This window comes from Hibiscus syriacus, unplaced genomic scaffold, assembly GCF_006381635.1.
Source record: "Hibiscus syriacus cultivar Baekdansim isolate YM2019G1 unplaced genomic scaffold, ASM638163v2 tig00112491_pilon, whole genome shotgun sequence".
Classification (NCBI taxonomy): domain Eukaryota; kingdom Viridiplantae; phylum Streptophyta; class Magnoliopsida; order Malvales; family Malvaceae; genus Hibiscus; species Hibiscus syriacus.
Genome location: NW_024063344.1, coordinates 849,426 through 861,006, shown reverse-complemented (window position 1 = coordinate 861,006; position 11,581 = coordinate 849,426). Strand labels below are relative to the sequence as shown.

The window sequence follows — 11,581 nt, the reverse complement described above, 5'->3', positions numbered from 1 at the left end:
CCAATACCATCATCATTTCATTATCAACAGAATGAATTGTTGTTTCCGCCCTCCGCTTAACCTCCATGGTGGCTGTCACCTTCGGCACGGGCACTGTTTTCGGCATCATTGCTGGCGAGCCAATGCAGAACTCAACTTTTCAGTTTTGCCCATTGTATCTTTTGAAGCAATCTCAGGTAGGGAAACAAACATGCTTGGCCTCCGAAATCAGGTCTCGCCGTAGTGTCATATTCCAGGACTCGAATCCAAAACCGGAAGCACCGCTAATTCTGTAACTCGAATTAGGAATTCAAACTCCTCCCACACAGTTAACCACTCATATTCTATCGTTGCGGTTTGCCTTACATCCTTATCCGCTGGTGCACCGGCTATTCCAATCTGCAAATAGATAAATTTAGTCACCAAAAACTGCATTATCAATTTGCTTCATATGGAATTTTATTCGTCTCACTCTTGCATAGAAGTCCGGCCGATCAAATGCGGTGTGGTGGAAATCTTGATGCCAAGTCCAACCTTCCCCCAGGATAACTTTTACCTGTATAGGAACACGTCAGAGATTTCAGCTATGGAAGATTGACAAAATGAAGAATCACAAGGTGCAGTCATAAGTAGGGCAATATTGATCAACCCTCATCATGGTCTTGATGTCGAGCGGTGCATTAGGAATTTAGGATAAAAAACCTCATTATTCGGACCCCTCTGCAACAAAAAGTGGGGCTTTTTCACGTAGCCACATCCACCATTGGCTTTAAACATTCCTTGCATTATACATAGGTGCTTTCCCATTCCATGTCCCTGTCAGAAGAGAAACCAATATGAGAACAATTCCAACATAAAACATTCTCCTAGAAATAGCTATGAAGTAACACTAATGAAGCCAGTGTATTGACCCTGAAAAGGTCTTTACGTGCATGTTAAATGCACCCATTTGAGCTCCATGCATCCACTCGACAAGAGGATTGTAATTCGAAGAGTCGACAAAAGGATCAGAAACTGGAGAAGGTAATCGTTCTGTTTGGTGCAAAAAGATGGAACGCATTCACAACATCTCGAGGTGGCTTGACCACCCTTGTCTTCAATATTCTCCTCCAACACCAACACACCTTGAAATTCAGCTTCGGCATCTGCCTTATCACACTGATCGAATTCTCAGCTCTGATGAGTTCCTTCCTCTTTCACACTACTCTAGTTTTCTCTGCGTCTATATATATTATATGTATGAAGATGGAAAGGCAGGAGTGGCGTTTCAATAAAGTGAGAATGTGTGCTGAAACAATGACTGTAAGGAAGCTGAAACAGTTCATATTCCATGCAGCTTCTTTTACTCTTAGCAAAAGCAAAAAATTGCTTGAAACCCAGATTTTTATATTCTCTAAGCAGGCAAGGTAAAGCATTTCTCATGTTTATTTTATTTGGAGAATCCGTGATTTGTGGATTATTGAAAATGTTGATCAGGTATCTGTATTAAGTGTACTCATAGGTATCTGTTCTGTCAATACAATATAATTCTTACTTAACTACCTTTATGAACAACTAATTATTGTTTATTTTTTTTATAACCAAAAGCATTAACATTGTAATTGCTATTATCATTTAAGGAAAATGAAACGTATGGAGCAAAACCAGGTAGTCCGTCAACCATACTTCATACATAAATAAATTAATCTCTCTTTGTAGTCTCATATAAAATCAAATCGCATTAGAAGTCTTGAAGAGTTTAACTTTTCTCCTTTGCGATCAAAGAGGGGGACAGTTCGAATCCCCTGCTTCAATTCAGACACCGGCAAACATGTTTGACCGGCAAAATCATCCTTCTCGGACATGTCGTATTCGTGGACCTCAATTCGGAGCAAGGCCAATTCAGGAACAGTCAATGGAAATACAAATTCTTCATCCCAAACAGGTTTCCAGTTGTCTTCCTTTGTCTTTGTTTTCTTCATTGTTTCATCAGCTGGCACTCCTGCAATGCTTACCTGCATTTAAAATTCAGCATTAAATTCATGAAGCAGGGTGCTGGTGCAAATATATAAACCATCAGCATCTCCGGTTACTGGTGCAAATCGTTCTTACCTTTGTATAGAAATCAGGTGGCGAATAGGTGTCGAAGTGTGTTTTCTTAAAATCCAAGTTCCATCCATCTCCCATGTAAAATCTCTCCTGTCAGGTAGACGATAAAGGGTTCAATAAAAGGATGAGAAGGATGGGAACCGGTTAACACTGAATCGTATTTACCCTTAATCGTATGACCTAGTACAATTTGCTAGAATTTGTGAATTCAATGTTGAAGAACAGCTTTAGGAATTTTAACTTTTCTTTACATCTTTCCATTCAGTCTCAACAATACACATGCATAATTAAAATCTATGTGAAACGCATGCTGTTACTTACTTTCAGCATAAAGTTCATGGATTATAACACAAATCTAGAGACTATGTTTCGAAGTTTATCCAGCAACTTGAGGCATGAGTGCAGTAGTTTCAGCGAACAGCATTTTAGTATACAAAGAATAGAGCAACTGAAATAAGTAGACAAACAAAACCTGCATGTTAAAGGCAACCATTTGAGCTCCATGCATCCAGCCAATTTGTGGCTTGTAGTTTGAGGAGTTAAACCGAGTACCCTTGGGATATATTCTAAGGAAATTCCTCTGGGTGAATCTAAGGTGGCGTTTGGTTCGTTGGAATGTTTCTGAGGGAATTGGAATCTGTGAATGAATTGGAATCTGTTAGGAATTGGAATCCAATTCCATATTCTGTTTGGTTGGTAGAAAATTGAATTGAAATCCAATTTCATATTCTGTTTGGTTCGCAGACATGTCAGATGAATTTGATTTCAATAATGTAAAATGACAGGATTACCCTTCTTGTTTTTTTTTGCTTAATTTTAGTTTGTTTTATAAATTACATGTAGCAATATATTATAAAAATTTAAAAAAAATTAAAATTTAATTTTATTGATTGATTATTCAGAATTAAAGGTAAGGCGCGGCTCCTACCCCGCGCTATACCCCTACGTGGCGTAAGGCGAGTCCCAGGGGCCGCACTTTACACACGTGTATCCATGTCAGCATAAGATGCGCTTCAGGGGACGCCTTACCACACGTGACGCCAAATCAACATATAACACGATACAGAGAACGCGCTTTACTGCTAAGGGTATTAAATCAAAAAATATAATATGACTGATGTTAAATCAATAAATATAATTGATTTTTCAGAAAAAACTCCTTGAAATTGACGAATTAGGAAAAAGTTAATAATAAAGTAGAAAAATCAATTACATTTTTACATATTCACCGCATTAAAAAAAGGAATGTGTCAGGTTTGAAACTATGAAAATAATTACCTCACAACATCTGTTCCATAAGACATTGTAGCTTTTCAAGTGCCTGTTCAATCAGACTGCGCCTTTGTTTAACTTTATCAAGGTCAACTTTTAGTGCATTCTTCACCCCACCTTTGGGTTTCTCAGCATTAATGGCGATAAGACTTTTGTAACCAGGGGCTCTTGAAGAGTTTAACTCAGGTTCGGATGCATCTGTCTCTTCTTCATCCTGATTGTTCTCACTCGCATCACTATCAGTCTGCAACCATACATGAAACTACATTGTAAGAACCATAAAAAGTTACACAAGTATTCCAAGATGATGGAGCTATCTAGGAGCACATGTAGAAGATTCCTCGTAATCGGTACTAAAAGATAAATACTAGGTTTAAATGAAAACAATGTATAATTCAATTCATTTCAAAGCATACCTTGTCATCCTCTCGATCCGTAACAAGCTCTGCCGGTTCTTTTCCCCAAACATCATCATCTGAATTCTTTTCCTTTTCCTTGTCTTTGTCTTTGTTAGTCTGAGCTTCAAGGTACTCTTTGGGAGGTTTGGTTTAAATAATGATCCGTTTCTTCAGATCCTCTGGTGAAGGGAATTCTTTGTAACCTTCAGATTGACGGCAAAACAGCATTTTCCCAAACGTTTGACTAATCATCTACAATGAAATTAACTTTCCCATCAACCAAAGGTGTTTCGATTTCCAAGCATAACTGGAAGGTGAAAGATAAAGAAGTGTATAAGCTATTAAGTACCTGAGCAACTTTTGCCTGAAGCTTTAGAGTCAGGTGGTCTGCAAGAGTAATTATAACAGGATACTCAGATGCACTAAAAGCATGCTCTTTAATGGACGTCAAGCATTTATTGAGTTCCACCGGAGTTGTCAAAGTCCTATAATCATAAACAGACAATTCAATGGCTTTTCAACAAGTAGAAGCAAAACAAAATGAACCAATAAATGAACCAACTCTAGATGAAAGTGTAAAACCAAACTTGAAGGGTTGCATATAAATAAGGAATACGTAACTAATCCTGGGACAATTATTTATCAAATCAATGCCAGAAAATTATGCATTTCCCTCGTAAATTAATGATTTCTGAGATATGACCATTACCATCTTCAGCCACTAGCAAGAGGAGAAAAACTGGTATGATTATATCTAGAAGTTCCCACATTGAAAAATATTATACCAAGCACAATCCAAAAACAAATAAATTAAAGTAATTCTACCTTCCATGTAGAACGTGCACATCATCTTTTGTGGAATTAGGCCATAGATCAAGCTCCACCACTCTTACACCTCTCTTCAGTGCTTTTATGACGGGGACATCGCTACAGTCACTGCTGAGCTGATTTCCAGTCAAATATGAATTGTGTCCGGTGAATACGAAATAATGGGACAAAGGAGCCGTCATGTCATGGTGGACCTGAATTCAATGTTGCTAGTAATTGTCAACTGTCGAGAAACATGGTCTCATAATCCGCACCCATATACATACACGAAAAAGGGTGCAAACAATAATCAAGCAGGACAAAAGATGACGAACATTCTTCAATTCTCTTATCTAAAATTGTAAATTTTCCCACTTATTGAATCAAAATTTCAAAAACCATTTCACTTTGCATTAAGAGAAAACCTTTTCAACAAGAAACATCAAAAACTAATTTGATATACTTCCATCAGCTTCAAAAATCAAATCATTAACAATGACAAACATACCATTCTAGAAACAACGAATAATTTCTCGAAAATGAAAAACAGGTCACCTTCGTATCCATTGGCGGATTTAGATATGCAGAAAACAAGTACTGATAGAAATCATCGAGAGTCCAGGCGTGCCTTCTGAATTTCGCCATATGATGTCGTTTCTGCAGAACCTGCAACGCAATCTCCTCCGCATCGGCAACCGTCGCACCGCTTTGCCCCTGCACGTCCACCAAGAACCTACACAACTGTTCCGCCGTCATTTGATTCCCGCCTTCAGCATACTTTTGGAATGCAGCTTTAACATCCGGCGGTGGTGGCGCCTCAATGACTTTGAACTTCCTAGTAAAGCACCCACATCCTGTAAGCTCCCATGGATCAACTCTTCTTCTTATTTTCTTTTCTCCAACTGATCAAAAAATGAAAGAAACGATTGATTGAAATGGTTTGAACTTAGCGAATCTTTGGTTGTCCGGGGTATTTGTATGGATTCAGGATTCGTATTATTAGAAGGCTGAAGTGCGGTTAGTTTAGTTTTTCAAGTTCTTTTTGTTTGTTTCTGTATTTTTATATTTGGACATGCAAGGAGTGTTTCTTCTGTTAATTTTGTTTAAAATATTGAACCGAGTAATAATCACTAATCAGATTAATTAAAATTATGTTTAATCACTGCTGAAATCGAAATAACTTTTAACGAGTTAAAACCGTGTGGAGATAGTCAAGTTCTATGTTTAGATTTATCATCACATTTTTAACTTGAATTTAAATATATTACAAATTACAATAATTATATTTATTTAGATATATCAAATGTACTTATAATGATACTAGTAATCTTTTACAATTTTTGTTTAAATTTAAAATTAATTTGTTTTGAACAGAAATAATAATTGATATTTGAAAGTTTTGAGAATCTTTTCCGTAGATGAAACTAAACATGATCAATAATGAGCGCAAGTTTCGCTGAGTTTCCATTACTCTTGCTTTGACCACTCCCAATAACTTCCCTAATAGAATCTTACGATTTTCAACTGATTTCATAATTCAATATGTAAAACATGTTTTATAATTTATATAGAGTTAATTGCATCATTTTTCCTCAAACTATGACTCTCAATTTAAATTGGTCCTTAAACTTTTAAATATTCCAATTTCATCTTCAAAATACTAGCCTCATTCTAAATTAGTCCTTAAACTTTTGAACATTTCAATTTCATCCCCAAATCATGATCCTCAATTTAAATTGGTACCCAAAATTTTGAATCGTCCAATTTCATCCCCAAATCCATCCAAATATGCAATTAGTTTCAACCATAACTTAACCTAAATTTTACTTTTTATAGCATATAATAATATAACTTGGCTTAACGATTTTATTAACAAGAGATGTGATTGATATATATGTATAGTTTGGGATGAAATTTAAATTTTCAAAAAGTTTAGGGACTAATTTAGAATGAAGGTCATAGTTTGGGATGAAATTGAAATGTTCAAAACTTTGGGAACTAATTTAGAATGAAGGGCATAGTTTGGGGATGAAATTGAAATGTCCAAAAGTTGGGGGATAATTTAGAATGAAGGGCATAGTTTGGGGATGAAATTGAAATGTTCAAAAATTTGAGGACTAATTTAGAATGACAGTCATAGTTTAAAGATGGAATTAAAATTTTTAAAAATTTAGGAACTAACTTAAAATGAAGATCATAATATGGGGACATATAATTTGAGGACGCGATGCAAGTAACTAAAAATAAAAATGTAAATAAAACATGACACACATTAAAAAAAACAGACTTAATAATCTATTTGTTCATAATTGAATTTAATAATAAAGTAAACCTTAAAATTATTTAATTTTGGAAACAGATGTATAAAAGTTAGGTATGGTTGGTTTAAAGACGAAGAACTGAGTAGAAAATAATCAAAGAGGAAAGAACTCAATGCTTGCGAAATAATTAAAGCCCACAAATTTATTTGTTTTGTTATTAATGTTTACAAAGTATTCAATCACTATTTCTAAGATATTTTATATTTTAATATATTATTTTCTTAAATTATTATTTTTTAAATATGATATTTTGCTTTTATTAATGTCCTTAATTTGATTGTTATTTTGTAACTTTACTAGAGACATCATTGTATGAACATTTTTATCTTGGAATTATTTAATAAATAATAATTGAAGTTGAAGTTTAATGCAAATTAAAGTAACATATTATGACCATGTATGGACACGAATTACATAGAAAATAGAGGCATCGTTGTTGCCATTTATTTTTTAGCTTAAGTTCATATCGCGTATTTAGGATTTTATAAATTTTAATAAGGAGAAGGTTTTTGTACCTAATCCTACTTTACTTTGAATAGACCAACTTTTTTTAGTAGATTGAAGTAATTATATTATTGACTAATTAACTGTCTTAGATATTACAACTTTGTCAGCCAAATTATTCAAGGGAAAATCAAAGGTTGCTATGAAGACGGACACTTGTCTTAGAGAAGTTTCAAGACATTCAAAACAATCATGATTGTAGGTGGAAGCACTTCCCTTGTTTGGCAATGCAACGGCATGAAATCTGATCAGTAACGAGCGCAAGCCATCTTCTTCCTTTGGGCCATGATCTTAATTATGGTAATATATAACAATGGATCCATCCAAGATTATTGTTCAAGACAATGTTATTTTTTCAAATGATCAAATCACCAACGGCTCACAATTTTTGTTTATTGTAAAGGTTAAATGGCACACATGATGCAATTGGAAGGGCAATTCCTCTCTGACTATCATGCCCCGAGACATGCACTTAGGGTCCAAAGTTCCAACCCTATAACTGAACCACAACTGCCCTCTGTTTTAAATGAACAGAGAATGGTTCCTAGGTTGATTTTTGTTCATTTATCGAGTTCATTAAACAACTATGAACTGGATTTTTGAATTTCGGTAAGACAGATTTTTAATGAATATCAACCATCCACAAACTTAAATATAAAAATATAATTTCGTTCAAATTCGATTCATTTACTGAACAATTATTCCCCCTCATTCCACTGAAAACCAATCACTCTATACAAGTGAGGTGGTTCAACAATACGCCACATGCTTTGAAGCTTTAGCATTACCTACTACCAAAGCATTCAAATAGCTATTTAAACCTACTCTGCAATAATTCCAGGTTCTGCGTCGAACTTGGACAGATCCATTAACTCCAAGAATATTGTAAAAAAGAAGCAAGCAAACAATCAAATGAAGAATCGATCTTATCAATTAAATGTTAAATACATATAAACGGAAGTCAATAACAGAAACCAAGTACCTATATTGAGAATACTCTAAGCATTTCTAGACTCGCGCTCATCGATAACGCCAAATGAGGCAAATATAACATAAAGGTGTTACCGAAACGTTCCCAACTTATCAAAATCTCAGCATTTCTCAATCTCTCCCTTTCTTACGTATATTTTCCAGGCGAATAAGAAACACATGTTCAATGACTTTGCTTGGTATGATGGATGGGGACGAGTAATGATGAAAATTTATTAATCAAATGATTAATATTTATAATAAGGATAAACTACACAAATGATCACTAAATTTTGAGTAAGTTTTCGTTTTCCCCTTAAGTTTCAAAAGTGATCACTAAAGTTTGTGACTACACAAATGGTCACTAGAGTTTATGACTGAATCACTAGATTAAAAAAAATCCACTTTCATTCATTTTCATCCTTCGTACCAAACAAAGCCTAGAGAACACAATGTGCTACATTTATCGGCAGATACCAGGATTTATAGAATTGACGACCTGCTCCTGTAGATGAAAATGCTGATAAGCATGCATGGCAGAATGATTTAAAATCCTATACAAATCAAATATGAATACAACGATAGGAATACAAAGAGATTACTTGATGAAAGAAATGCAGTACCATATTATAAAAGATTAGACATCACCATGAGATCAGGGTGCTGTGTATTGAATTGGTGGGTCAAAATAATTGCATAGGTTCCATTATCATCATCAACATCATCTGATTTTGCTATAAAAACAAATCAAACATGTGACCAAAATTGCAACCATATGTATTCGTGTAAAACCAATAAGAATTACTATAATTGTTTCACAGCGAAGTGGGAACCATCTATTGAGAACCTACAATGACTTACTAAAACAGGGGAGGTTCACCTTTGAAAGAATGCAACGGTGCATTCAATTAACTAGGGGGAGAAGATGAACGAAAAAAAAGTTAAAAGTAGGAACCCAGCGAACAAAAATATGCAGTAGCGTGTTCTAGCATACTAAAATTGGAGAAGTGAATACTGAATAGGTTGTGGAGTAAAGCATTGTAGGATCAGACATGGAAAGAATAACCAGAACAGTTGAACATAGTATCAGTGTGTTATTCACCAAAATCTGGTCTCCTCCCCCATTTCTAAACACTTCCAGAAGAAAAATGCCCCAATATTGCCTCACAGGCAGCACAATTTTAGCTTCCACCTTAATCAATAGCCCCAAACCAAACTATACTATGACTTGAGCAGCAACCATTTTAAACTTTCACAAGGTCAATTATATATCTTCCAAGGAATGATCCAATGAAATTAGTCGTTACCTTCCTTCACATCAAACTGCGCCACATAACCATCCATACAACTACCTACCATAAACCAATCTTCCATCGCTTACCAAAATAGTCGTGATTTCACCAGAAAGCACCATAGAAGTCAGCAGCAGCCACCAGAAACCAATCAGCCACTGCTGCCTAACTAACAATTACAAATGCATGCACCACAGATTCACCTCCAGAGAATGAAAACTCTTCACAAAGATATTAGAATTAAATAGTAGTAGTGAAACTAAGAAAGAAAACTTAACCAAGAATGTAAATTGAGCGTTGCAGCTATGATCCCACACCTATTAGTGAAATTTGCTAACAAATAGTAAGACGAAGATGCAAACAAAGACCAACAAGTATTGGGTGCAATGGTAAGACATGATACGCAGATCTCACATCCAAACTTTAGAAACGATATCATTGAAAGGGACAGACACAAATTCGAAAGATTAGTCCTCATGTTTGAAAAATACCTGGTATTCAACGATTCGTCTGTCTGCCGGCAAGATTAAAAGGCAGACAAGGAAGTCCCGCAGCTATAAAATAAAACAAACACACATAGAACATTAAGCACAACCACCATCAGCTTAACATTATTCTTAAATGTGAAAACACGGTCCCATCAGAGTTCAGTTCACAAATGACTAATAATAAAACAGAGGACAGCTTGACTCGTAAAACCTTAAACAGCACCTGAAACTGAAACTTTTTTATTGAACAAAACAAACGACACACTGACACAAACATACTGACTAACATGATAAAAGATCGAACCTTAAATCAAAAGACGAAAGCTGAAAGTTTTTGGGATAATTACTCGAATTCAGTTTAAGAGCGCTTGTTTTCCACCTCCTCGTACCCGGTCCTTTTGCGTTGACGAAAAATTTCCGAGAAAGTGACCGACAAATCGGAATAAATATCGATAACCTTTGAGATATTCCCGTTGATCTCCCGTATCCATCCGACGTTCTTAACGAGATTATCAGCAATCTTTGACTGGTGATTCTCATTCACTTTCTTGATGAGTTCCCGGTTCTGATCCAACACGGTCTGCGCCTTATTAAAGCTGTTGCTTAGCGTATCCCAGACCTCCACGTCACACTCCTCACCTCCGTATCATCTTCATCTCCGTCACCGGTTCCGTTCGTCATCTTGGCTCCGATGTTGAAACGCTTGTTTTTGTTCCTGCAAGTGTCGGCCATGGCAGCCTCCACCATAAATTAAATTTCAATCCGTCGTTTTTTATATATTAGCAACGATTTCTGCTTTTTTATCTTGCGGTAAGAAAGAAAAGCAGCGGCGGAAGCATCCAATCAGAAAGTGCGGTTATCTGTCTGTGATGGTATTAAATGACGGTCCAGGTATTTGGTTACACGTGTAGTTGAAAGTTTCACGAGGAACAGAGGATGTGAAATTAAAAAATTGTATGTTCGTCGTGCGCAAATTTTATTTCTTAGGATATTTTTCAATCTCGAAAAAAATTAACTACAAAATAAATATCTGCCAACAAGCCAGCTTGTACGAGAAGAGAACGTTTTAAGAACGACGGGTCCAGCTGTACGTGACATGCGCTTTCACCTGAACGCGCGTGGATGATCAACAACACGACCTCCAATTTTAACGGATTTACCGTTTACCCATAACTGAAAATATGCCATCACTACCAAAATTAAACTCAATCAAACAACTCATATCCGAAAAACTAATGAATAAAATAGATGTTTTTACGATGAAATAAGTAACATCAAAAAGTGAAGAAAAAAAAGAAAGCAACAAAACCCAAAAAAATGAGAGTGAGCAAAACTCAAATAATAATACAATATTTTTTTCAGAAAAAAATACGAGAGAATAAATGAAGTATATATTTTGATATGTAAAATAAGGAGGATGAAGCTTCATTTTACGAAAAAGACATTGCAATATCAAATTAAAT

At 35.4% G+C, this 11,581-nt stretch overlaps 2 pseudogenes; both read right to left on the bottom strand.

Annotated features, from left to right (window-relative positions):
• Positions 1-1,662: 1,662 nt before the first annotated feature.
• On the bottom strand, positions 1,663-5,330 carry LOC120180209 (annotated as a pseudogene).
• A 3,085-nt stretch (positions 5,331-8,415) lies between these two features.
• LOC120180154 lies at positions 8,416-10,893 on the bottom strand (annotated as a pseudogene).
• Between the last annotated feature and the right edge of the window lie 688 nt (positions 10,894-11,581).